We start from the raw sequence: 22,455 nt of genomic DNA, 5'->3' as shown, positions 1-22,455 counted from the left end.
AGAAACGTTACTCAGGGACACAGAATTGTTACTGAGGGCCACAGAACCGTTACTTAGGGCCACAGAATTGTTACTCAGGGACAGACACAGAATTGTTACTGAGGGCCACAGAATTGTTACTTAGGGCCACAGAAACGTTACTCAGGGACACAGAATTGTTACTGAGGGCCACAGAACTGTTACTTAGGGCCACAGAAACGTTAGTTAGGGCCATAGAATTGTTACTCAGGGACAGACACAGAATTGTTACTGAGGGACACAGAATTGTTACTGAGGGCCACAGAACTGTTACTTAGGGCCACAGAATTGTTACTCAGGGACACAGAATTGTTACTGAGGGCCACAGAACCGTTACTTAGGGCCACAGAAACGTTACTCAGGGACACAGAATTGTTACTGAGGGCCACAGAACCGTTACTTAGGGCCACAGAATTGTTACTCAGGGACAGACACAGAATTGTTACTCAGGGACACAGAATTGTTACTGAGGGCCACAGAACCGTTACTTAGGGCCACAGAATTGTTACTCAGGGACACAGAATTGTTACTGAGGGCCACAGAACCGTTAGTTAGGGCCACAGAATTGTTACTCAGGGACAGACACAGAATTGTTACTCAGGGACACAGAATTGTTACTGAGGGCCACAGAACCGTTACTTAGGGCCACAGAAACATTACTCAGGGACAGACACAGAATTCTTACTCAGGGACAGACACAGAATTGTTACTCAGGGACACAGAATTGTTACTGAGGGACACAGAATTGTTACTGAGGGACACAGAATTGTTACTCAGGGACACAGAATTGTTACTGAGGGACACAGAATTGTTACTCAGGGACACAGAATTTTTACTGAGGGACACAGAATTGTTACTGAGGGACACAGAATTGTTACTCAGGGACAGACACAGAATTGTTACTCAGGGACAGACAGAATTGTTACTGAGGGCCACAGAAATGTTACTTAGGGCCACAGAAACGTTACTCAGGGACACAGAATTGTTACTCAGGGACAGACACAGAATTGTTACTCAGGGACAGACACAGAATTGTTACTGAGAGACACAGAATTGTTACTGAGGGACACAGAATTGTTACTGAGGGACACAGAATTGTTACTGAGGGACACAGAATTGTTACTGAGGGACACAGAATTGTTACTGAGGGCCACAGAACTGTTACTTAGGGCCACAGAACTGTTACTTAGGGCCACAGAAACGTTACTCAGGGTCACAGAATTGTTACTCAGGGACACAGAATCGTTTAATTAAAGAGTATGTCAGTCAACATGCAGAGGAGTGGCAGAGGAGGCAATGTTTTAGGAGCGAGCAGACGTGGCAGCAGAGGAAGGGGTCGAGGCAGCACTATTCGCAGCCAGAGGCTAGTGCTCCCGGTGTCATCCAGTACAGTGAGGAAGAGCTAACAGAGGGCGGTCAGGAACGGGGGGAGACATCCGCCTCTTCAGCAGCCAGGCGAAGAAGTAGTGGCGAGGAGAGTGGCTCGGTAGCCGGTCTAGAGACAGGTCTGTCTCCTGACCCACACGCAGCCGAGGGGGCTAGTAGTGAGGCGGAGACCCTAATTGATGATGATGAGGCTGATCGCACTTGGCAGCCTCGTCGTCATCAGGCTATTGCTTCCGCATCATCAGGAGAAGAGGGTGGCAGCTTGGCAGCGAGCAAAAAAGTCGGTGGGTTGTCTCCATCGCCACACTCTGCCATGTGCCACTTTCAGGTCTCCTCACACACTGCTGGTGTGTTCCATTTTTTGTCATAGGGTGCTGGCAGATTACGGGCCTCCCATAGCTGCTGCCAGGCCCCTAATCTGCCATGGGCCCCTATATACCGCCTCCTCATGCTGCTGCCAGGTCCAGAGTCTGTCATGGGTCCCTGTACGGCCTCCCATTGCTGCTGTCTCCATCGCCACACTCTGCCATGTGCCACTTTCAGGTCTCCTCACACACTGCTGGTGTGTTGAATTTTTTGACATAGGGTGCTGGCAGATTACGGGCCTCCCATAGCTGCTGCCAGGCCCCTAATCTGCCATGGGCCCCTATATACCGCCTCCTCATGCTGCTGCCAGGTCCAGAGTCTCTCATGGGTCCCTGTACGGCCTCCCATTGCTGCTGTCTCCATCGCCACACTCTGCCATGTGCCACTTTCAGGTCTCCTCACACACTGCTGGTGTGTTGAATTTTTTGACATAGGGTGCTGGCAGATTACGGGCCTCCCATAGCTGCTGCCAGGCCCCTAATCTGCCATGGGCCCCTATACCGCCTCCTCATGCTGCTGCCAAGTCCAGAGTCTGTCATGGGTCCCTGTACGGCCTCCCATTGCTGCTGTCTCCATCGCCACACTCTGCCATGTGCCACTTTCAGGTCTCCTCACACACTGCTGGTGTGTTGAATTTTTTGACATAGGGTGCTGGCAGATTACGGGCCTCCCATAGCTGCTGCCAGGCCCCTAATCTGCCATGGGCCCCTATATACCGCCTCCTAATGCTGCTGCCAGGTCCAGAGTCTGTCATGGGTCCCTGTACGGCCTCCCATTGCTGCTGTCTCCATCGCCACACTCTGCCATGTGCCACTTTCAGGTCTCCTCACACACTGCTGGTGTGTTGAATTTTTTGACATAGGGTGCTGGCAGATTACGGGCCTCCCATAGCTGCTGCCAGGCCCTTAATCTGCCATGGGCCCCTATACCACCTCCTCATGCTGCTGCCAAGTCCAGAGTCTGTCATGGGTCCCTGTACGGCCTCCCATTGCTGCTGTCTCCATCGCCACACTCTGCCATGTGCCACATTTAGGTCTCTTCACACTGCTGGTGTGTTGAATTTTTTGACATAGGGTGCTGGCAGATTACGGGCCTCCCATAGCTGCTGCCAGGCCCCTAATCTGCCATGGGCCCCTGTACCGCCTCCTCATGCTGCTGCCAGGTCCACAGTCTCTCATGCCATGTGCCACTTTCAGGTCTCCTCACACTGCTGGTGTGTTCAATTTTTTGACATAGGGTGCTGGCAGATTACGGGCCTCCCATAGCTGCTGCCAGGCCCCTAATCTGCCATGGGCCCCTATATACCGCCTCCTCATGCTGCTGCCAAGTCCAGAGTCTCTCATGGGTCCCTGTACGGCCTCCCATTGCTGCTGTCTCCATCGCCACACTCTGCCATGTGCCACTTTCAGGTCTCCTCACACACTGCTGTTGTGTTCAATTTTTTGACATAGGGTGCTGGCAGATTACGGGCCTCCCATAGCTGCTGCCAGGCCCCTAATCTGCCATGGGCCCCTATATACCGCCTCCTCATGCTGCTGCCAGGTCCAGAGTCTGTCATGGGTCCCTGTACGGCCTCCCATTGCTGCTGTCTCCATCGCCACACTCTGCCATGTGCCACTTTCAGGTCTCCTCACACACTGCTGGTGTGTTGAATTTTTTGACATAGGGTGCTGGCAGATTACGGGCCTCCCATAGCTGCTGCCAGGCACCTAATCTGCCATGGGCCCCTATATACCGCCTCCTCATGCTGCTGCCAGGTCCAGAGTCTCTCATGGGTCCCTGTACGGCCTCCCATTGCTGCTGTCTCCATCGCCACACTCTGCCATGTGCCACTTTCAGGTCTCCTCACACACTGCTGGTGTGTTGAATTTTTTGACATAGGGTGCTGGCAGATTACGGGCCTCCCATAGCTGCTGCCAGGCCCCTAATCTGCCATGGGCCCCTATACCGCCTCCTCATGCTGCTTCCAAGTCCAGAGTCTGTCATGGGTCCCTGTACGGCCTCCCATTGCTGCTGTCTCCATCGCCACACTCTGCCATGTGCCACTTTCAGGTCTCCTCACACACTGCTGGTGTGTTGAATTTTTTGACATAGGGTGCTGGCAGATTACGGGCCTCCCATAGCTGCTGCCAGGCCCCTAATCTGCCATGGGCCCCTATATACCGCCTCCTCATGCTGCTGCCAAGTCCAGAGTCTGTCATGGGTCCCTGTACGGCCTCCCATTGCTGCTGTCTCCATCGCCACACTCTGCCATGTGCCACTTTCAGGTCTCCTCACACACTGCTGGTGTGTTGAATTTTTTGACATAGGGTGCTGGCAGATTACGGGCCTCCCATAGCTGCTGCCAGGCCCTTAATCTGCCATGGGCCCCTATACCGCCTCCTCATGCTGCTGCCAAGTCCAGAGTCTGTCATGGGTCCCTGTACGGCCTCCCATTGCTGCTGTCTCAATCGCCACACTCTGCCATGTGCCACATTTAGGTCTCTTCACACTGCTGGTGTGTTGAATTTTTTGACATAGGGTGCTGGCAGATTACGGGCCTCCCATAGCTGCTGCCAGGCCCCTAATCTGCCATGGGCCCCTGTACCGCCTCCTCATGCTGCTGCCAGGTCCACAGTGTCTCATGCCATGTGCCACTTTCAGGTCTCCTCACACTGCTGGTGTGTTGAATTTTTTGACATAGGGTGCTGGCAGATTACGGGCCTCCTATAGCTGCTGCCAGGCCCCTAATCTGCCATGGGCCCCTATACCGCCTCCTCATGCTGCTGCCAGGTCCAGAGTCTCTCATGGGTCCCTGTACGGCCTCCCATTGCTGCTGTCTCCATCGCCACACTCTGCCATGTGCCACTTTCAGGTCTCCTCACACACTGCTGGTGTGTTGAATTTTTTGACATAGGGTGCTGGCAGATTACGGGCCTCCCATTGCTGCTGCCAGGCCCCTAATCTGCCATGGGCCCCTATACCGCCTCCTCATGCTGCTGCCAAGTCCAGAGTCTGTCATGGGTCCCTGTACGGCCTCCCATTGCTGCTGTCTCCATCGCCACACTCTGCCATGTGCCACATTCTGCCATGTGCCACATTCAGGTCTCTTCACACTGCTGGTGTGTTGAATTTTTTGACATAGGGTGCTGGCAGATTACGGGCCTCCCATAGCTGCTGCCAGGCCCCTAATCTGCCATGGGCCCCTGTACCGCCTCCTCATGCTGCTGCCAGGTCCACAGTGTCTCATGCCATGTGCCACTTTCAGGTCTCCTCACACTGCTGGTGTGTTGAATTTTTTGACATAGGGTGCTGGCAGATTACGGGCCTCCTATAGCTGCTGCCAGGCCCCTAATCTGCCATGGGCCCCTATACCGCCTCCTCATGCTGCTGCCAGGTCCAGGCGAACGTAGTCACACAGGGGAGGAACTTCTCAGTGTAATGAACAGAGAAATCGACAGATGGCTGTCTCCGCGCAAACTGAAAATCGGAACCATGTTGACCGACAACGGAAAGAACATGGTGTCTGCTCTGCGTCAAGGAAGGTTGTGCCATGCGCCATGCATGGCTCACGTGTTCAATCTGGTTGTCAAGCGGTTCCTAAAATCCACCATCCCACTGCAAGACATCCTTAAAATGTCACGTAAACTTTGCATGCATTTCAGCCATTCCTACACCGCAAAGCACACCCTCCTTGAGCTGCAGCGGCAGAACGGAATTCCACAGCATCGCCTGATCTGCGACGTTGCAACAAGGTGGAATTCAACCCTACACATGGTAGACCGCCTTTACGAACAGCGAAAGGCCATCACCGATTTCCTGATGTTACAAGCGGATAAAGGTACTCCCCTGTGTAACTTCGATGTCAGCCATTGGCAGCTCATGCGTGACACCTGCCGCTTGCTCAGGCCCTTTGAGGAGGCCACGCTATTCGTGAGTCGGCAGGACTATGGGATGAATGACGTCATTCCTCTGTTGCACGTCCTGGAATAAATGCTGTTAACAATGGCTGGTCAGGGTGCGGTAGACGTGGCGCACAGATCTCAACGCCACATGACCCCTGTGGGGGCAGGACAGGAAGAAGAGGAGGAGGTAGAGGAGGACATTTGTGCTCAGGAATTATTGAGTGAAATGGGTGGTTTTTCCACTCAGCGGACAGGAGTGGAGGAGCAGGAGCATCTGGTAGAGGAGGAGGAGGAGGAGACAGAGGACCCAGATGCACCGTGGCAGTATGCTGTGGAGATGGAGGCAGGGAGTCCCTCGCATTCCTTGGCACAAATGGCCCATAGCATGCTTGGTTGCTTGCGTAGCGACAGCCGAATAATAACCATCAGACAGAGGGATGACTTTTGGCTGTCCACCTTGTTGGACCCTCGCTACCGTTCCAAAATGGTGGCCTTTTTCACACCTGCTGAGAGGGAGGCCAAAATAACGTACTATAAAAACCACCTATGTAGTCAGTTGGTCTCTGCCTTTGTGCGCCAACGTCCATCCTCAGACACTGTGGGCCCTGTGCGCTCGCGTTCCGCTGCCATGGCAGCAAAGGAGGGGTGGGGTGGTAAGAGCAGTGGCAGCTCCACCAGCAGCGGCTGCCTCAGTCTGCAGTCGATGATGAGTAGCTTTCTTCACCAGCGCAGTGAGGAAACTACTAACCAGCTGCAGCAGCAGCAGCAGCATCAGGTGGACCTGGAGCAGGACCTCAAACAACAGGCTTGGGCCTACTTGGACAGCACCCTGCCAACCGAGGTAGACCATCCCCTTGACTACTGGGCAACGAAACTTGACCTTTGGCCCCAACTAGCTGAATTTGCCCTTGAAAGGCTGTCATGCCCGGCCAGTAGCGTGGCATCGGAGCGCGTGTTTAGTGCGGCAGGAGGTATTGTAACTCCGCGGAGGACACGACTGTCCACCCAAAGTGTGGAGAGACTCACGTTTGTGAAAATGAATCAGGCGTGGATTAGTCTGGATTTCAAACCACCAGTTCCTGACACAACTGACTAAATCCGCCATGAATCATGCCCCAAACATGTGCCACTTTCAGGTCTCCTCACACACTGCTGGTGTGTTCCATTTTTTGTCATAGGGTGCTGGCAGATTACGGGCCTCCCATTGCTGCTGCCAGGCCCCTAATCTGCCATGGGCCCCAGTACCGCCTCCTCATGCTGCTGCCAGGTCCAGAGTCTCTCATGGGTCCCTGTACGGCCTCCCATTGCTGCTGTCTCCATCGCCACACTCTGCCATGTGCCACTTTCAGGTCTCCTCACACACTGCTGGTGTGTTGAATTTTTTGACATAGGGTGCTGGCAGATTACGGGCCTCCCATAGCTGCTGCCAGGCCCCTAATCTGCCATGGGCCCCTATACCGCCTCCTCATGCTGCTGCCAAGTCCAGAGTCTGTCATGGGTCCCTGTTCGGCCTCCCATTGCTGCTGTCTCCATCGCCACACTCTGCCATGTGCCACTTTCAGGTCTCCTCACACTGCTGGTGTGTTCCATTTTGTCATAGGGTGCTGGCAGATTACGGGCCTCCCATAGCTGCTGCCAGGCCCCTAATCTGCCATGGGCTCCTATACCGCCTCCTCATGCTGCTGCCAAGTCCAGAGTCTCTCATGGGTCCCTGTACGGCCTCCCATTGCTGCTGTCTCCATCGCCACACTCTGCCATGTGCCACTTTCAGGTCTCCTCACACACTGCTGGTGTGTTCAATTTTTTGTCATAGGGTGCTGGCAGATTACGGGCCTCCTATAGCTGCTGCCAGGCCCCTAATCTGCCATGGGCCCCTATACCGCCTCCTCATGCTGCTGCCAGGTCCAGAGTCTCTCATGGGTCCCTGTACGGCCTCCCATTGCTGCTGTCTCCATCGCCACACTCTGCCATGTGCCACTTTCAGGTCTCCTCACACACTGCTGGTGTGTTCCATTTTTTGTCATAGGGTGCTGACAGATTACGGGCCTCCCATTGCTGCTGCCAGGCCTGTAATCTGCCATGGGCCCCCGTACCGCCTGGTCACGCTGCTGCTGGGTCCACAGTGTGACATGGGTCCCTGTACCGCCTCCCATTGCTCCCACTCTGCCATGTGCCACTTTCAGGTCTCCTCACACTCCTGCTGGTTTCCATTTTGTCATAGGTTGCTGGCAGATTACAGGCCTCCCATAGGTGCTGCCAGGCCCCAAATCTGCCATGGGCCCCCGTACCGCCTCGTCACGCTGCTGCTGGGTCCACAGTGTGACATGGGTCCCTGTACCGCCTCCCATTGCTCCCACTCTGCCATGTGCCACTTTGAGGTCTCCTCACACTCCTGCTGGTTTCCATTTTGTCATAGGTTGCTGTATGGCCTCCCATTGCTGCTGCCTCCACCGCCACACTGTGGCTCCAAACACTGGTTTTGGCCCCGTGACTGGCCAAATGAGTGAAGTGTGCGGTGATTCTAAGATCGACGGCACTCATCTGCATGTCATACTGACTGACAGTATTATTTCTCTTCCCCAGCAGACTCCAAGGGCATTTAAATTAAAGGTACAGTGTTCTGCACTAATATTAAGTCTCTCTGAAGCCTAGAAACACCCTTTTTTAAGTTAAATTCACAGCGAATATATTCGACTCGAATCGAATATTGTCCACGAATTCGCCGAATCAGTCGAATCGAATTTTTGAATACTTCGCTCATCTCTACCGTCCACCATAATGCCCCAAATTACATCACCGACCTAATATCCAAGTACCACCCAACACGCACACTCCGCTCCTCACAAGACCTCCTTCTCTCTAGTTCCCTGGTCTCCTCCTCCCATGCCCGCCTCCAGGACTTCTCCAGGGTGTCACCCATCCTCTGGAACTCCCTGCCCCAACCCATCAGATTATCACCTACTCTCCTCTCCTTTAGGCGCACCCTGAAAACCCACCTCTTCAGGGAAGCCTAACCCACCCCCTGCTAACTTGCCGACCTCCTCCACTCTTCCTACCACCCCATCCACCACAGCTATCTCCTCCTGTACCACCATCCCCTCCCTCCTAGATTGTAAGTTTGAAAGAGCAGGGCCCTCGATCCCCTCATGTTTTGCATTGTATTGTTGTTGTTCTGTCACATGTTCTGTCCCCCTCTGTAATGTACAGCGCTGAGCAAACTGTTGGCGCTTTATAAATACTGTATAATAATAATATAATAATATACAGTAAACTGCGCTGAGCCAAGCTGTTTCAAAACGTACCGGTACGTCCCTTCTGTAATCAGCCCGCTGGATACATGTATGTACGGTAGCTGCGGCTACATACAGTATACACTGGGCCAATCGCGGCGAGTGATGTTTTCTACTAATGAATACAAAGCCTGCTCGGGTTGGCTGAGTCAGAGAGGTGGGCTGATGATGTCACAACCTCAGCCAATCCGAGCAGGCTTTGTATTCATTAGTAGAGTTTATAGCTCGCCGTGATTGGCCCAGTGTATACTGTATGTAGCCTCAGCTACTGTTGTACATACACACATCCAGCGGTTTGATTACAGTAGGGACGTACCGGTACGTTTTGAAACCGCTTGGCTCAGTATACTGTATATACCGCACATCCAGCGGGCTGACAGATTAATCTCTCATAGGGACATTTGTTTTGAGCCAGCTTGTCTCAGCGCGGTATACTGTATGTATATTACTGCACATCCAGCGGGCTGTATATATACTGTATACTGTATGTAGCCGAAGCTGCCGTATTACCGCACATCCAGCGGGCTGTATATATACTGTATACTGTATGTAGCCGAAGCTGCCGTATTACCGCACATCCAGCGGGCTGTATATATACCGTATACTGTATGTGGCGAAGCTGCCGTATTACCGCACATCCAGCGGGCTGTATATATACCGTATACTGTATGTAGCCGAAGCTACCGTATTACCGCACATCCAGCGGGCTGTATATATACTGTATACTGTATGTAGCCGAAGCTACCGTATTACCGCACATCCAGCGGGCTGTATATATACCGTATACTGTATGTAGCCGAAGCTGCCGTATTACCGCACATCCAGCGGGCTGTATATATACTGTATGTAGCCGAAGCTACCGTATTACCGCACATCCAGTGGTAACCATCTGATTTGGAATTTGATCCATATGATGTCTTACAAATGTATCACAAGATGTCATTCATGAACTTATGATGTCAGAGGATGAACATGAGGATTTTGAAGGATTTTAAGTACCGGTAAGTCATAACCATTTCAAGTAAAAAATCTGATGTTTTTAAATGGTGTTGCCTCGGAAGGGGGGTAGTCTTATACGGCGAGTATAGCCCAAAACCTGTGTTTTAACTGGAAAATTAGGGGGTCGTCTTATACACCCAGTCGCCTTATACGCCGGAAAATACTGTATGTATCTCTGATAACTCTGATGAGGGTTCAGCAATACTATCAGCTTGGTGTTTGTGATAACTGTGCATAATTTCAATGGAATTAGTTGCTGCAATAGTGGACTCATAGACTGTAATTTGAGCAACTAATTCCATTCAAGTACTAGCAGGGATTGGAAGCAGAAAATGCAGGGACCAGAAGTAATGAACTAATGGTACTGCTGTGCTCCCATCAGAATTTTGGGAAGTTGTTCTTATAAAGGACTGCGCCGAGATAAGGTGATTTACATATTACACTTCATTTTCATATCTGTTCAATCTATTCAGTTATCAGGGAGGTGATCCATGAAATAGTAGTAATCTGTCTGCCTGTGATGTAGAGACATTTCCATCGCAAGAATGGCTGAAAAAAAATGACAAATTCAAAAGCCAAGTAACAGTGGGGTTGATTTACTAAAATAGAAGAGGCTGAGCATGTAGGAAAATGAATGCTAGTAAATAAGGTGAATTAATGTTCACTTGGATTTCCCAACCATGTGCAAAGCAAATTGCAAAAACAAGATTTTTGCTGGAACAGATTTGGCTTGTTGATGCGCACAGTTTCATCATGTCGCACTATAATCACTGAATAGTTACTGTCCAAAGTGAATATTACCTGTGCAATGGGAGCAGTCTTTAATTAGCTCCATGAAATAAATATTTCAAATGTATATTTAGCTGTTACGCTGGAGTTTACCTTTTCCGCTTTTTTCGATCGTCTTCTCCATAAATAAAGTACACAAGCCATAAAACTCAGCTAATGCTCTATGTCCACTATAGTAGAACCCAATCTTATGGATTCATATAAAAAAATATTATCTAGTTGGAGCAAAGTATGAACAGTTCACCTACTGTGGGCAGCAGAGTGGCTAAGCGGTTAGCACTTCCGCCTGGCAGTACTAGGATCACTGGTTCACGGCACCACCTGCCTGGAGATTGCATGTTCTCCCTGTGCCTGCGTGGGTTTCCTCCGGGTACTCCGATTTCCTCCCACAATCCAAAGACATGCTGGAAGGTTAATTGAATCCTGTCTAAATTGGCCCTAGTATGTACGAATGTAAGTTAGGGACCTTAGATTGTACGCTCCTTGAGGGTTAGGGTCTGATGTGAATGTACAATATATGTGTAAAGCATGGAGTAAAATTTATGGCGATATATAAGTACCTGAAATAAATAAATAATACTTGAGAATTAGAGAATTTTCACTCAGTAAAGAGAATGTTCACTTCATGTTTTTTTCATCATTTAATTTTGCTGTGCATGAATTTAACCCCTTCCTGCCCAGTGTCATTAGTACAGTGTCAGTGCTTTTTATTAGCACTGATAACTGGATTAGTGTCACTGAGGATGTCAGTGACAGTTACTTAGTTCCCCTCCCCCAGTGTCAGAGTATCCGTTGCAGTCCCGCTATAAGTCGCTGATCACCGCCACTTATAGTATTAACCATTAGCCGCCCGGCCAATGGCCGTTTGGCGGCTTCAAAAGTGCTTCGGCATTCCGGGTGCACGTCATTTGGCGTGCTCCCGCACATGCGCAGTTTGCGCTAATGCAGAGCCGCGCAGCGGCGCGATCTGTCACCTGGTCAGGAAGGGGGGTAAATCCTCTGGAGGGCGAGTGGTTAAAGCGGAGTTCCACGCAAAAGGGGAAGTTCTGCTTTAAAGATTGGTCCCCCGCTCCCCATTAAGGATTGGCACCTTTGGGGGGAAACGGGTACCCGAATTTGACAGGTACCTGCTCCCACTTCCGCTGCGATCACCTAGGCGATTGGAAGCGGAAATTGTCCTACCCTCCCTCCCCGAAGTCTTGTGTGACACATGACAGGTCCCAGAAGACAACGGGGCCATTCAGGAAGCGCAGCGCTACTCGCGCATGCGCAGTGGGTACCCGGCTGTAAAGCCGCAAGCTGTCACAGCCGGGTGCCCACACTGAAGATGCCGGCCTCCTGGAATACAGGACAGCCGGTGAAACGGGCTGCAGCGGGGGCAACGCAGGATCGTGGGACAGGTGAGTGGCTGTTTTTTAAAAGTCAGTAGCTACAGTTTTTGTAGCTGCTGACTTTTATTTTTTTACAGAGTGAGTGGAACTCCGCTTTAAAATTATAGAACTTTACTTTTTTCATTAAGATGAACATTAATTTTAGTGAGCATTTTCTACTCTTTTAGTGACTGAATTTCATTATCTCCCTGCTATGTTCAAGCTTACCATCTATCTGAAATTTATGTAAGTCAAATCGCTGAAATCTTATATAGGTTTTAATATATTAATGTAATTTAACCACTTGACCTCCAGAGGATTTACCCCCCTTAATGACCACGCCTCTTTTTGCTACTCGGCGCTGCACTAATTCAACTAATAATTGCGCGGTCATGCAGCGCTGCACCCAAACAAAATTTACGTCCTTTTTTTCACACAAATAGAGCTTTCTTTCGGTGGTATTTGATCACCTGTGCGCTTTTTATTTTTCACGCTATAAACAAAAAAAGCCCAAAAATTTTGAAGAAAAACGATATTTTTTACTTTCAGCTATAAAAAATATATAGTAAACTCAAAGTTAGTTATAAATTTAGGCCAAAATGTATTCTGCTCCATGTTTTTGGTAAAAAAAATCCCAATAAGTGTATATTGATTGCTTTGTGTGGAAGTTATAGCGTCTACAAACTATGGTATAGATACTGCAATTTACGCCATTTTTCTGCTATACAGCGCTGCGCTAGTTTAACGGACAATTGTGCGGTCATGCAATACGGTACATAAATGAAATTGACATCCTTTTTTACAGAGTTTTTATTTTTTGCGCTATAAAAAAAAAGGCTGACAATTTTGAGGAAAAAAAAACAATATTTTCGACTTTTTGCTATAAAACATATCCAGTAAAAAAAATTTAAAAATCAAATTTAGTCATAAAATTTCTGCCAAAATGCATTCTGCGACATGTCTTTGCTAAAAAAAAAAAAAACCCAATACGTGTTAATTAATTGGTTTACGTGAAAGTTATAGCGTTTACAAATGGCGGGAAAGATACTGGGATTTTTAGTTTTTTTTTTATACTAATAATGGCGGCGATCAGCGACTTATGGCGGCGATCAGTGACTTATGGCGGGACTGCGGCGGACATTCTGACATTGAAGGGTACTGACTAGGGATCACTGACATCCCCAGTGACACCAATACAGTGATCAGTGCAAAAAAAAAAAACACTGACACTGTACTAATGGCACTGGGGAGGAAGGGGTTAAGTTTATTATTCAGGGAAAGGGTTATCTGTGTGAGGGGAGTGTTTTACTAGGGGGCGGGGTGTGTACTGCAGGGAACACCGCTGATCGGGAGAGAGAAACTCTTCTGTCCCGATCAGCGTGTCCTGGAGCTGTCAGGGAACTGACAGAAAGCACAGCTACTGCAGCTGTGCTCTCTGTTAGTGATTGCCGCCGATCGCCGGGACATAGCCGGTAACGACCGGCTGACCCGGCGACTGAAATCCACAGCTGTGATTGGCGGGACAGGTAGGGCGGCAGCGCGCCTCGCGTGTGCCCCCTACCTGTTTTAAAAACACACGTTTTAAATGTGGTTTTGCCCAGCCGTGCCACCCTGCCGCCGTATTTCTACAGTGGATGGGCGGCATGTGGTTAATAGTTATTTTTAAACTTGTTTAAATCTGCAGCTTTCATTAAAATAATACCTGGTGATCTTCCTATAAAGGTCCTAGTTCACATACTTACTGCAATGCGTTATCACTTGGACTACAAATGGCCATTTCAACACATGTATGTCATTATCAAGAGAGGTTCCCATAGCAATAATAAGCAGGCATTACTGGAGTGCATGTGGTCAGGAAATGGCTATAAAGAGGATGTACGAGATCAACAGCATTAAGGTATAACAAAAGATGTACTGTAAAATGTGAACAAAGTACATTATTAACAAATAATTACTTTATTTTATTAATAATACATTATTAACAAAAATAGTTTTTTTGATACATAGAACTTTAGAACAGTTAGCATTTATACTTGAATTCTTCAGAATGCGTTTAGCGTACTGGGCAATTCCTGAAAAAAGAAACATTTCAGGGAAAAATCATTAAGCCCTTGTGCCGTGCACTTCATATGGGTGCTTAACCATTTCAATACCGGGCAATTTTACCCCCTTCCTGCCCAGGCCATTTTTCACGTTTCAGCGCTCTCACACTTTGAATGACAATTGCGCGGTCATACAACATTGTACCCAAACTAAAATTTTATCATTTTCTTCACACAACAAGAGCTTTCTTTTGGTGGTATTTAATCGCCGCTGGGGTTTTTATTTTTTGCTAAATTAACAAAAAAAGACCAAAATTTTGAAAAAAAAACACGTTTTTCTTTGTTTCTGTTATAAAAGTTTACAAATAAATAATTGTTCTTCATAAATTTAGGCCGAGATGTATTCTGCTACATGTCTTTGGTGAAAATAACCCAAATTAGGATGTATTTTTTAATTTGTAGGAAAGTTATAGAGTTCACAAACTATGGTATAGATCTGAATATTGATCAATCCTGAAGTACTGACAGCCAATCTAATTTCTTGAGGTCCAAGAATAGAGATGAGCGAATTTTTCAAAAATTCGATTCGGCTGATTCGGTGAATTTCAGGAAGAAATTCGATTCGATGCGAATTAATTTGCTACGAAGTTAACTTATAAAAAGGGTTTCTAGGCTTCAGAGAGCCTTTAAATTAGTGCAGAACACTGTACCTTTAATTTAAATGCCCTTGGAGATGAGGAAGGAGAAGGAGAAGGAGAAGGATGAGAAGAAGGAGAAGGATGAGAAGAAGGAGAAGGATGAGAAGAAGGATGAGAAGAAGGATGAGAAGAAGGAGAAGGATGAGAAGAAGGATGAGAAGAAGGAGAAGGATGAGAAGAAGGAGAAGGATGAGAAGAAGGATGAGAAGAAGGAGAAGGATGAGAAGAAGGATGAGAAGAAGGAGAAGGATGAGAAGAAGGAGAAGGATGAGAAGAAGGAGAAGGATGAGAAGAAGGATGAGAAGAAGGATGAGAAGAAGGAGAAGGATGAGAAGAAGAAGGATGAGAAGAAGGAGAAGGATGAGAAGAAGGAGAAGGAGAAGGATGAGAAGAAGGACAGTTCTGTGACAGTTTCTGTCTATTTCTGACAGTTCTGTGACTTTCACTCCATACAGCGGTTTCAACCGCTGTATGGAGTGAGTGTCCCAGAACTGTCAGAAATAGCCTATTGCGGAGCTCTGCAGATACACTTTTTGCCGGCTTGGAATTATTCTTATTTTCATCCTACTTCTTCTTCTTCTTCTTCATCCTCATCCTCTTCTTCTTCTTCTGAGGATGAGGATGAGGATGAAGAAGAAGAAGAAGAAGAAGAAGTAGGATGAAAATAAGAATAATTCCAAGCCGGCAAAAAGTGTATCTGCAGAGCTCCTCTAAGTGTATCTGCAGAATAGAGGAGCTCTGCAGATACACTTTTTGCCGGCTTGGAATTATTCTTATTTTCATCCTACTTCTTCTTTTTCTTCTTCTTCTTCATCCTCATCCTCAGAAGAAGAAGAAGAGGATGAGGATGAGGATGAAGAGGAAGAAGAAGAAGAAGAAGTAGGATGAAAATAAGAATAATTCCAAGCCGGCAAAAAGTGTATCTGCAGAGCTCCTCTAAGTGTATCTGCAGATCTCCGCTATTTCTGACAGTTCTGGGACACTCACTCCATACAGCGGTTGAAACATTGTATCTATTTTTTTCCATAAATGACATTCTGCAAATACACTTAGAGGAGCTCTGCAGATACACTTTTTGCCGGCTTGGAATTATTCTTATTTTCATCCTACTTCTTCTTCTTCTTCATCCTCATCCTCATCCTCTTCTTCTTCTTATGAGGATGAGGATGAAGAAGAAGAAGAAGAAGAAGTAGGATGAAAATAAGATTAATTCCAAGCCGGCAAAAAGTGTATCTGCAGAGCTCCTCTATTCTGCAGATACACTTAGAGGAGCTCTGCAGATACACTTTTTGCCGGCTTGGAATTATTCTTATTTTCATCCTACTTCTTCTTCTTCTTCTTCATCCTCATCCTCAGAAGAAGAAGAGGATGAGGATGAAGAAGAAGAAGAAGAAGAAGTAGGATGAAAATAAGAATTCCAAACCGGCAAAAAGTGTATGTGCAGAGTTCCTCTATTTCTGACAGTTCTCTGACAGCTTCTTCACATGTACAGCGGTTGAAACATCTGTATCCTAAATGGAAACTAATAGATACAATGTTTCAACCGCTGTACATGTGAAGGAACTGTCAGAGAAATGTCAGAAATAGCGGAGCTCTCTGCAGGGACACTTTTGCCGGCTGAAAAAAAAAATTCGATTCGCGCACCCGAAGTAGGCAAATATTCGGATTCGCCGCGAATCAAATTTTTCCTGAAATTCGTATCGAATTCCGGTTCGCCTGGTTCGATTCGCTCATCTCTATCCAAGAATGTCAGAACAGTACAGATATCCCCCAAATGACCCCTTTTTGCAGAGTAGACAGTCCGACGTACTTCATAAGAGGAATGGCGAGTTTTTTGAAGTTGTATTTTTTTTTGTCATAATTTTTCGGAGAAAGAAAAAATTAAAAAAATTATTTTCACAATTTTTTTTTTTACATATTGTCACCAGTGCAGTACAGCGTCATCATATAACTGGCATGGCGGTGATCAGGGACACTGACTGGTGACAGTATGAAAAAATATATAAATTTTTTTAATTTTTTTATTATTTTTAATTTTTTATTACATTTTTTTTATTTTTTTTTAAGATTTTTTTTCATATTTTACTATGACCAAAGTAGTACAATGTTACCATAGTAACATTGTACTACTTTGGGGAAGTGATCAGTATTTTTTTTATTTTTTTTTACACAATTTGCTTATAGCAAAGAATTACTTTGCTATAAGCAAGCATTTACCTGAATGACATCGATTCATTCAGGTTTTTTTTTTTTTTTTTTTTTTGTGCTTAGCTGTGATTTGGTCACAGCTAATCACATGACATGTGCATGTGACCATTCACAGCTAGGCACTAGTATACAATGGATGGCATGAATGAAGCCATCCATTGTATACAACTGTCATGTGACCTGCTGTGATTGGTCACAGCAAGTCACATGGTACCAGCAACGGGGGGCGGTACTCAGATCTGTCATCGGCCCTGTCCGAGGTACACGGTCGGTGACAGATCGCGCCGCTGCGCGGCTCTGCAGGAGCGCAAACTGCGCATGTGAGGGAGCACGCCAAATGGCGTGCACCCGGAATGCTGAAGCGCTTTTGCAGCCGCCAAACGGCCATTGGCTGGGCGGCTAATGGTTAAATCAACATCGTATGATTTTAAATTATGCAAAAAAGCAATAAACTAAAATGGCTTTTAAATACCTTGCAGGTATCAACAGTCTGTTTTACAGCATACAATTTCAATGTTTTAGGTGTAAATAATAGTAAGCATGACTAGCACACTTCTACCAAAAATGTAGAACCTAACCTAATACAGTTGTTTTAAATGTTGTTTTCTTCGTTCTGTCCAAGCACCCATATGACCCATTCATCCATGTGCTTTTACACTGTTCTACTAAAATCAACTCAAAGACTCACGTCTAACAAGTTTCTTATTAAATAAAATCATTCATGGAATGTTTCTATGTGAAATGGTATATTGATTTTTGGTGTGGCATTTGGTATCCTAGGAACCTGGAGGAGATCTGGATGTCTCTTTTTGGTCAATGTTCTTGTGATATAATAAGAAGTGCAGCAGTAATAAGGAGATGGTCTTCCTTGGTAATAGCCATACTGTATATTGGGTAACTTGTATTTGTCATTTTCCATACATTAACCTCCCTAGCGGTCTGATTATGTCCATATTTCTGTGCTCTAAGCGGTACTTTTTATGCATGCAAATATGTATTTTTTTTATTGTAGGCTTGTAATTTTTAGGAATAACTCACTGAAATCTGTCCGAACAAGAGTCTAGTAAACATCCCGGGTAGGATAAAATTTGATACACGAAATCATAAATTATAATTTAACCTCCCTGGCGGTATAATTGTTTCAGATTTTTGGTGCTGAAAGCGGTACCATTATTCTGCATGGAAATTTGGCGTTTTATATAGTAGGCCTGTAATTCTTAGGAATAACTCAGTGAAATCTGTCTGAACAAGAGTCTAGTGACCATCCCGGGTAGGATAAAATTTGAAACACGAAATCATAAATTATAATTTAATAAATATTCATAAAAAATAATAATATAATAATAATAAATTTAATTCAATAATATAATCAAACCAAAAACACTGAAATTTGAAATAGAGCGCCAAGTTCGCACATCGCTGAGCTTAGTCGTAAAATTGTTTTCAGTGTCTGATGAGGAATTTCCCCCACGAATCATTATCACTCAATTCTGCAAGTGGTTCTGATTTACTATCGCTGTTCTCTAGCCGGTCTAAAACCGCTTTTGACGTAAAGGGACACTTTTTGGACGCCATGGACGTTTCTCAGTTTCCAGGCAGAAAGAACAGTAATAATGCAGGCAGGGCGCCGGACAAAGCACTCGGGACACAATGTATGTGAAATGGTTTGATACAGGAATGTTATACTATGTGATTTTAGTGAATTTAGTAAATGTCACTTTTTGTCATTTTCAAATTTCCCGCCGCTCCGTCCCCGTACGTCCCGACGTCGCAGGGGATAGAACCCAGAGGACAGATGCTGGCATCGGCCGGAAGACATTACAGGGGACACTGCAGGAGGGACATCGCGGGAGCGCAGGACAAGGTAAGAGAAGAACAGATCCCGGAGCAGCGCCGCATGGTAAGCCCCGGTGCCGCTCGGGGTTACCGCTTGTGGTACTGAATCTTTACCCCGAGCTACACTCGGGAATACCGCCAGGGAGGCTACTGCAAATTAATATAATTGGTTGTAATGATCAATGCTGGTAATCATACAGAAGTATAATCATCTAGACATAGGGACATAAGAATTTCCATTTGAAAACATAGTTACACTAAATGTTAAAGTATGAGTATTTTTGTATGTATTGTATATATAATTTGTGGCTGTAAAGCAAATCATGTGTCAGAAACTTAATGTAAAGAGCATATAAACTAGCAAAAAAAAATAGTTGCTGTTGTTCAACCATTAGAAATGGGTAGATGCATGATCTTCCAAGAAACTGTGTAATTAATGTTGGTACCATACTTGCAGCATCTCAGAAACTGCTGCCCTCCAGGCATTTCAAGCAATACAGGGGTTGATTTACTAAAGAACCAGCAAACAAAAATGCTCCTGCACTTGGATATGGACTGGATGCAGGCTACAACCACATTAAGAATGTCCTGGAACATGCACACCTTGCTGCATTCAAATAAACCGGGGGATCCAAATATACTGAATGAGGAAAGAACAAAGAGAGGCCGCACAGGCCTAGTGCATTACCATAAAAAATGTTTAATAAAAAATAAAGTATGTGTTGTACTCACAAACGACAATATAGTCAAGGCACATCATAAAAGAACAGCTGGGTCAACACCGCGCTGAGTAACAGTCCGCAATAGGGAGTGTAGACATCCAATAGGCTGACGCATTTCAAGGACTTGCCTCTTCCTCAGAGCCACTCAGTGTCCTCGAAACGCGTCAGCCTATTGGATGTCTACACTCCCTATTGTGGACTGTTACTCAGCGCGGTGTTGACCCAGCTGTTCTTTATGATGTGCCTTGACTATATTGTCGTTTGTGAGTACAACACATACTTTATTTTTTATTAAACATTTTTTATGGTAATGCACTAGGCCTGTGCGCCCTCTGTTGATTTACTAAAACTGGAGAGTGCACAGTCTGTGTATGGTAGCCAATCAGCTTCTAACTTCAGCTTGTTCAATTAAGTTTTGACAAAAGGACCTGAAAGCCGATTGGTTTCTATGCAGAGTTGCACCAGATTTTGCACTCTCCAGTTTTAGAAAATCAACCCCATTGTGTCTAGTGTTTACAGAAAATGGAGTGAGCAATCTAAAGGATACTTTGAAGGAAAGTTCTTGGATGGTAAACCTTCAAGAAAACAGGGCAGAGCAGCTAAATTAGCATAAAGCTAGCACAGGATCAACAAAAACTGGAAGAATGAAAGCTGGAAAATCACTGTATGGTCTAATCATGATAAATGCTAGATGTTTATGGCATTAATCCTTTGAGATGAGTTAGAATAGGAGGTTTGCAGCATGTGTGTATGACCAACAAATCAGCAGGAATTGCAGAGTGTTTTTTAGTTAATATGGGCTCTAATCCTTTAGAAATGCCTCTAATTGATTGAGTCAATAACATAACTGTTTTTAAGTGGTTCTGTCAGCAATAAATGGTCCTCCTATAATGACCCCTGTCTGTACTTGAATATCACTGATCACCCAAAGTAAATGTATACAGCACTTTCTAGTGGACAATATGTTTGTGCATGATAACTAACAGATAATACAAATGATATGGTTATGATAATAACAACTAGAAAATCTACAATTTCTAGGGAAATTGTGAAGTGTTCTTGCCTCCACCAGTAGTCTACAACTGGAGTGGGTGGAGTAACTGGGTGAAGTGGCTGGAGTAACTGTTGTGTGGTTGGAGTGGCTGTGAAAAGGTTGGACTGGGCAGAGTAACTTTATGGAGTGGGCAGAGTAACTGTGTGGAGTGTTTGGAGTGAGTAAAGATAGTAAACATTACACTAACCAATTAATTGATCAAATTATAAAAGTGCACATGGCAAGCGTGATAGAGTGAGAAATGCATTTCAACTTTTAAAAATGTGAGGTGGCTAGAATGCAGTTTCAATGAATGTCAATGTGTGGCGTGAGTTGCAAACAAATGGTTATATTGTGAAAACTATCAGGACTATGGCTTAGCCGTGGACATTTTTAGTGGCAGCAGGGATAGCTGAACATTTTGATATAAGATTTGTGTAGGCGGGCTTGAAAATGAGGGAGTGGTGGCAGTTTAGAAATCATGTCCTGATTTTTCAGCTCACACTCTAGCTTTTGTCAGCTCCCACTCTAGTTTTGAACATTTCGCCATTCATTCCTATGGGACCAATTTCACCACAAAAACGCCGATATTTTGTGAACCATTCGGCGAAACGTTCCACAAAGTAGTAGCGCACCAATCGGGAACAATCCGCACGTTTCAGTATATTACTGTCTATGTAGTGTAAAAACTGTGGGAGGAGTTAGGGTGGTAAATTTGGCTATAATAATAATATATATGTGAGATAACAGGAAGTGGTCGTCATGCAAGAACACTTAATAATCAATATAAAAGGTTCACTGCATGATTCTACACAGCTAACCTGATGAAGAAGAAATACAGAACCAAATGTTACTTTAAGGCAGTGTTTCTCAACTCCAGTCCTCATGGACCCCCAACAGGTCATGTTTTCAGGATTTCCCTCAGATGAAACAGCTGTGGTAATTACTAAGGCAGTGAAACTGATCAAATCACCTGTGCAAAATAATGGAAATCCTGAAAACATGACCTGTTGGGGGTCCATGAGGACTGGAGTTGAGAAACACTGCTTTAAGGTAAGGTTAAGGTTGATGTTAAGGTAGTAGCTCTGCTATATGCTTTTCAATTTATCATTTTCATTAAATTTCAGGACTTGAAAAGTATCGACGATTTCAACTTTTCAAATTTAGTATCAGCCATTCCAAAAATTAGGAATCAATATCATGTATTCATGCATCAACATATATTAATTCACAGAGGGTGATTTAATATAATGTATTCCTTTTTACTAGAATCCACTACTATCACTTCTAATAACTGGACAAATTAAAATGCAAGAAAATATCAATGTATTCCCCTTTACATACAGTAATTGGCTGTTTAAAGTAAACACTGGTTGTCTGACATAAGGCACACACCCTTTAGCAAATTGTTATATCAGAAGGAGACATATTTTATCTCTGTCACCATTAAACAGCACTCCTACACTGTGACATCAATACTTTAATTATGATCCATTTTATGTCACAAAAAACATAATAAAAAAAAAATAAAATAAAAGCTTAATCTCCAGTAAATAGTTCCTTTGTTTTGCTTTTTTCATTGTTTTTAAAGAAATGTTGTTAGCACAACTTCATATTATAAATGATTACTTTTGGCTAAAGAAATCATTTTACAAGCGTCTGATTTTTTGCAATCAGTTGCCCCTGAGCGATCTAATGGACTTCACTTCATTATGCAACCACTCATTAAAAGCCTTGTATCTACTAAAATTGTATCTACATAAAGTGATCTATGAGAGTGCTGCATTCGTTTAGCAGACACATCTTTAATTTTA

Source organism: Staurois parvus, unplaced genomic scaffold (assembly GCF_062004578.1).
Source record: "Staurois parvus isolate SC_StPar_1 unplaced genomic scaffold, SC_StPar_1.0 ptg000814l, whole genome shotgun sequence".
In the NCBI taxonomy this organism is placed as follows: domain Eukaryota; kingdom Metazoa; phylum Chordata; class Amphibia; order Anura; family Ranidae; genus Staurois; species Staurois parvus.
The sequence above is the reverse complement of the archived record's forward strand: the minus strand, read 5'-3'. Positions refer to the sequence as shown.